Below are 5,501 nucleotides of genomic sequence, written 5' to 3'. Positions count from 1 at the left end.
GATATACGCATGAAATGGTATGTTTACTTAGGTATATGTTCCAGTTTTTAGTTATACATTTCTTAAATCTGGCAAATACATTTTCAATTTGATTAAATTACTACGAAGTATTTAATGTATGACACTCAACTTGTTAAAATGCTGTCTACTTAACCATTAGCTGTAAAATAGTAATTTATAAAACTCCGTACTAAATTAACTCTATCACAAAAAGAGTCATAGTGGAATAAACATGAAAATGTATACACAATCGACATGAAGCAAAATAATATATATATATATATATATATATATATATATAATATATAGCTATACTATGGCTTAATAATTAAAAACATAATTCATCAAATTAAAACTGCATCCGACATACAGATCGCTGTTTAAACAATTAGTTTTTGGAGACCAAACAAAAACAATGAAATAGAAATTACCGAAGAAATAATCTACTTATAAAAATAGCTTATTTTATTTTTGGCTGAGCGTTAGTAAAACTCATCATTAAATAGTCATTAAAGGTTTCTCTTCGATGTGACTGCCCTAATGATATCTCAAAACTAATTAAGGAATAGAATTGCTGACTGAAGCTTTTTTTGATGGCGGAATTGAATTCGATGACAGCGCATGTCCATGGTGAGCATTAGCGAAGAATTAGAAACTGATTGAGCTATAGCATAATAATAATAATAATATATTTATTTATTAAATATAAACCAAAAGTATTTATTGCAAATTTTATTGAATTACAATTAAATGAACCACTATATAAAATAATATCTTAAAACGTAGATTTATGTTCATAAATAATTACTTAACTCAGATTGGGTTTCTAATTTACCTACTATTAATAGGTGTCTCTGTACTTGACAGGATGGTGAACCCTTGATGCACTGAGAGTACAAAGGGCACAGCTTGAAGCCTCCACAGATCACAATCCAGGTACAATGTAATACAGTTAGGATATGATATTACAGGTTAATCCTAGTTAATGTCCCGGCTTTAATTCGTATTTTGTTTGGTTAAATATCTATGTAGGCTATGTAAAGTATACTATGGCTGTATGGCTATAAGAAGGATAGTAAAACCTGATTAGAATCGACCGTTTCTTAAATAGGTGCGTTATATATATTTCATAAGTATAAATTAAATTTGAATATTTATTATTTTGTTGCCCCTGAACTGATACGACATTTTTAGTGTAAAAAATAAATTTCGTCTTCAGTTTTAGATTGTTGTAAAAATTACAACAAGTTTATGATATTCGTATATATATATATATATATATATATATATATATATATATATATATATATATATATATATATATTACCTGAACTATCTTGTAGAGTTGACCTACATGGATCTAAAAACATACATTCCACACACAAAGATAAACAAATAGATAAAAACAGACAAGCTTAATGTGTTTTCGAAACCTGGTTGTCTTTTTACACCAATCTAAAACTTAAAAAAAATAATTTTAATAAGCACTATATATTAAATTAATTACTATTTCTTATCAGAGACTTAAAATTACACGCCATAACCGAACTAAAATTGATGCACCATTTTCCATGAAATGTTGTCCTCTGTATATGCCACATACTTGAGGAGCCTAATTTATAGATTCCGTAAACAAGCTGTTGATCCAGAAAAGTTTTTTTTGATCAAAACTACGATGAATGGCTTTGAAATTAATTTAAATAAACATTCCTTTCATATTTCTTCCCGATGTTATGATTCTTTTGAGTTTTACATTTCATAAAAATAAATTAACTAGGTTATTCGACGGAATACGTCCACACTAGCTAAAAAGTTAAAATAAATACAAAACTTCTCGTCACAGACAGCGGCGACTAAATTAAATTAATTCTCAGCTATATGTCATAAAACATATGACATTCACTTGCACTCAACACATTCATTAAAAAAATCAAATTGTCTTTCAATAATACAAGATAAAAATATTGGAAAACTCTTTTATTAACTTTAAAACTTTTGATTTAACAAAATTTTAATAACTCTACGAGTATCAAACATGAAGGAATCGACTTATCCATACGATATCAGAATCGTACTTTGTTCACCAATAATATTTTTTATCAGAGGCTTAACAATACAAGTAGTAAGGTCAGTAGAACTGATGAACCTGAAGGTAAAAAATTAAATTTTTGATCCCGATTAATTCATTCAATTTATATCCTAAAACTTACCTTTCCTCTGTTTTGCATATTTGAAAACCATTAAATCTTTGTTAGGGTTTCATTTTATTTCGACATTATTTAATCTACCTATTTATGCTGTCTCTTATCCAAAAACCAGTATTTAGTTAAATTATGAATTATAATCAACCAGACCTTCACATTATCGTAGCGCATCCCACTTGACTCTTATATCATCACACCGTATCTACACACCCAGCGTCCAAATAAGTTACACTTCTGAACGAACCCTATTGGATACCAACGTCTGAGGAATTGGATCCATCATCATCCGCCGATTACGAGCAGATCTTCCAATCTTTCCAATATTAGTCTGTTATTGGTTATTCAAGGTTTAATAATTATTAGATTGCTTTCTAATCTCAAAATTAAATGGTGTTTTTCTGCCTAAAGTGCAGAATACCCACGATTCTGTTATTGATGCCATACCTAATTTTGTTTACTTCTGCACTTATTAATATCCAACAGTTACATTAACATTTATCAATATGTAAAACAGATTATTCAGTTAAATCGTTATTTTTCTATGTGTTAAACCAAATATAACTATCCAATAAATTTCAATAGTTTGTTAGAAACATATTATTATTTTTCATTTGGTGAAATGAAAGGTGACGACACTTTTAACCATGCGTTTATTAAGTTAAAACACGAGGTAAGTTCATTTAGAAGTAGGTTATACACAAGTTGTCAATTCTTTTTAAACAATTTTAAATTAACGATTGAATATTACTGATAAACTAACATAAAAAAATAGAAAAAGAGAAGAGAAATACTAAATTTTATACATTTACTTTTATCAGTTGGTTAGTTATTACCAAAAAAGAAGAGATTTCTTGTAATCTTTGTAAAAAATAAACAAATTGTTAAATGCACTAGAATATCAGTAGGCAGGTGTTGTTTTACCTAAAATTTGTATGATCCATTTAAATACAGCAGACTTTTGATAACTGTAAGGTCAGGGTATCAATAAAAACCTTAAACTATAAAGGAGTTATAGTTTTGCAGAACTTATTATTATTTTATAGAAACGTCAAGAGACAGGAAAAAAAAATAGTCCAGTCATAAAAAATAGTCTAGTCATAAAAAATTACAAATCAGAAATTACAAATTAAAAGGATTTTGAGTATCCAGTTTTAACTATATTTACGATATGTGGGAGGAACAAAAAATTACAATAATGTATATCCTTTATCAATTACGTAGGAAAGTCTAATCAAGTAGCAGTCTAATTAAATTCCTAGTACCAAAGATATAATTACAAGTTATATTTTTAATAAGAATGCAATATAAAAGTTCGTTCAGATGCGTATATTCTCGTCAGTAAAACCAAATGTATATTTCAATCTGCAATGCATTTAATATATTATTACTTTTAAATGAAAATCGTAAGATATTTTAATCGAACTTTGAAAATATTCACTCAAGTCCAGAGGTTTCTCAGGTTTTCGAACAGTGAAAATGTTTGAGTTTAGTTAAGTATAAATACCAAGTAAATTGTTTTTGTATTCAATAATAAGAAGAAAATTTATTTATAAATATAAATATATACTGTGAATGAAATTAAACTATACTAATTAAATAAGTAAAATAAAATTTAAACCAAATAAAATCCTAAGAATTTTCACCTCAAACTATATAAACGCTACTTTATTTCATACAAGATTATGTTATAAATAGATTACTGTGAAAATTCCATATAAATTGGCTGGACGATTATTCTTCTATTTATTTCAAATACATACTGGTTTTACTGTGAAAAGATTTTATATCTGATTACTATTGTTGTTATCTTATCTTAGTGTTATTAACAGACCTAAGTTTGTTTTAATAAAGAAAGATTATTAAAAAAAGAGAATCTTTTTCAGGTTAATCCATTAACTATCCATTAAAATTTATACGGGAAACTCCAAAAACTGGATATTTCAATAACAAACTTTGTTTATATGGGATATTGTTTGTCGGGAATCTGGCGCGGTACGCTCGGCCGCCTCCATTGTCTCCTGTAAACCTGTGAGCGGTATCTCTCCCGTACCACCGATCCCGCCGGGATTCTAAATTTACCTTACATTTCACTGAACGTTTTATAAATAAGTGAGTAGTAGAATTATAATAATGAATTCATTTTATATTAAAATTATCAAAGATTTTCCGTGTCCGTTATTTAAAATTGTAAATATTTTAATATTTTTGTCACAAGATAAAGTAATGTTTGGTAAATGACAATAAAGGAGTACTAGAAGAAGTTTTAGAGCTTAATTCACAAAGATCTACCTGCCGGAGATTATCAGTTACGATTCCTTTCTGAAGAGAAAACTGAAGCTTTAATAAAGTAATAGTTGCAATTCTAATGTTTGTGGGTTTTCCATTGTTAACATTTTCTTTTGCGACCATCAACGACAATGTCCAGTACAAACCCTTTCATCAATTTCTTATAGGTCTGATGAAAATATGTGTTGCAAAGGATGAAACACGAATCATTGAAAATGCCCGAAATATTGTTTCTTTTCATACATGGTAAGAGTCCGCCACACCATGTATCGCTTCTCCGAGGTTGCACGCAAAATTTTAAAGTGTATAGATATTTTCATTTTTATTTGTCCTGTGGACAACTAGACGGCAGGTAATCATTCAGGAAATAAAATGTTTAATTCTACTGGCAGAAAAAAGACATTTTGTCATCCTACTGAGTGATAATAATGGGCTTTAATGAAGTTCAGCAAGTGCAATGGTTGGACATATACCATTATAGTAATAATTCATGTTTATGTAGAAATGAAGTTGGTCTCAAAATTTAACAGTTTGGCGATAAGATCTTTCTCGAGATACATTGCCACATGCTAGGCTCACATTTTAGATCAATAAGTTGGATTTCATATTAGTGTTTGAATAATAAACTACACAACCAAGTCACCAATAGACTTAGTGTTAGGGCTATATTGTGTTAATATGTCACATTGTAAGTCTCTGTGATTGTACTCAGTTTGCTTGCAACTTTATTATTAAGCTATTAACTCATTGCTACCATCATTAAAATATAAAATTCCTTCCGGCTCAGACCCAAGAATTCTCCAAGCGTTCGTGATATAAAACAATGTATATAACAAAAAAGTTTAGAAAATGTTATAAGAATTCCAGAATAGTTTTGGATTTTTCCACTAGATTCATAAATAACGGGTTGTGAGATTTTAAACAGTTTAAAGAGCCGCCATTATGAAGAGAAACAGCATACCAAGCGAGCCAATGAACTAAGTCGAGGTATTTAATTGATGAAGTTGTGTA

Source organism: Homalodisca vitripennis, unplaced genomic scaffold (genome assembly GCF_021130785.1).
Source record: "Homalodisca vitripennis isolate AUS2020 unplaced genomic scaffold, UT_GWSS_2.1 ScUCBcl_8442;HRSCAF=16559, whole genome shotgun sequence".
NCBI classification, from domain to species: domain Eukaryota; kingdom Metazoa; phylum Arthropoda; class Insecta; order Hemiptera; family Cicadellidae; genus Homalodisca; species Homalodisca vitripennis.
This window is presented reverse-complemented; position numbering follows the sequence as displayed.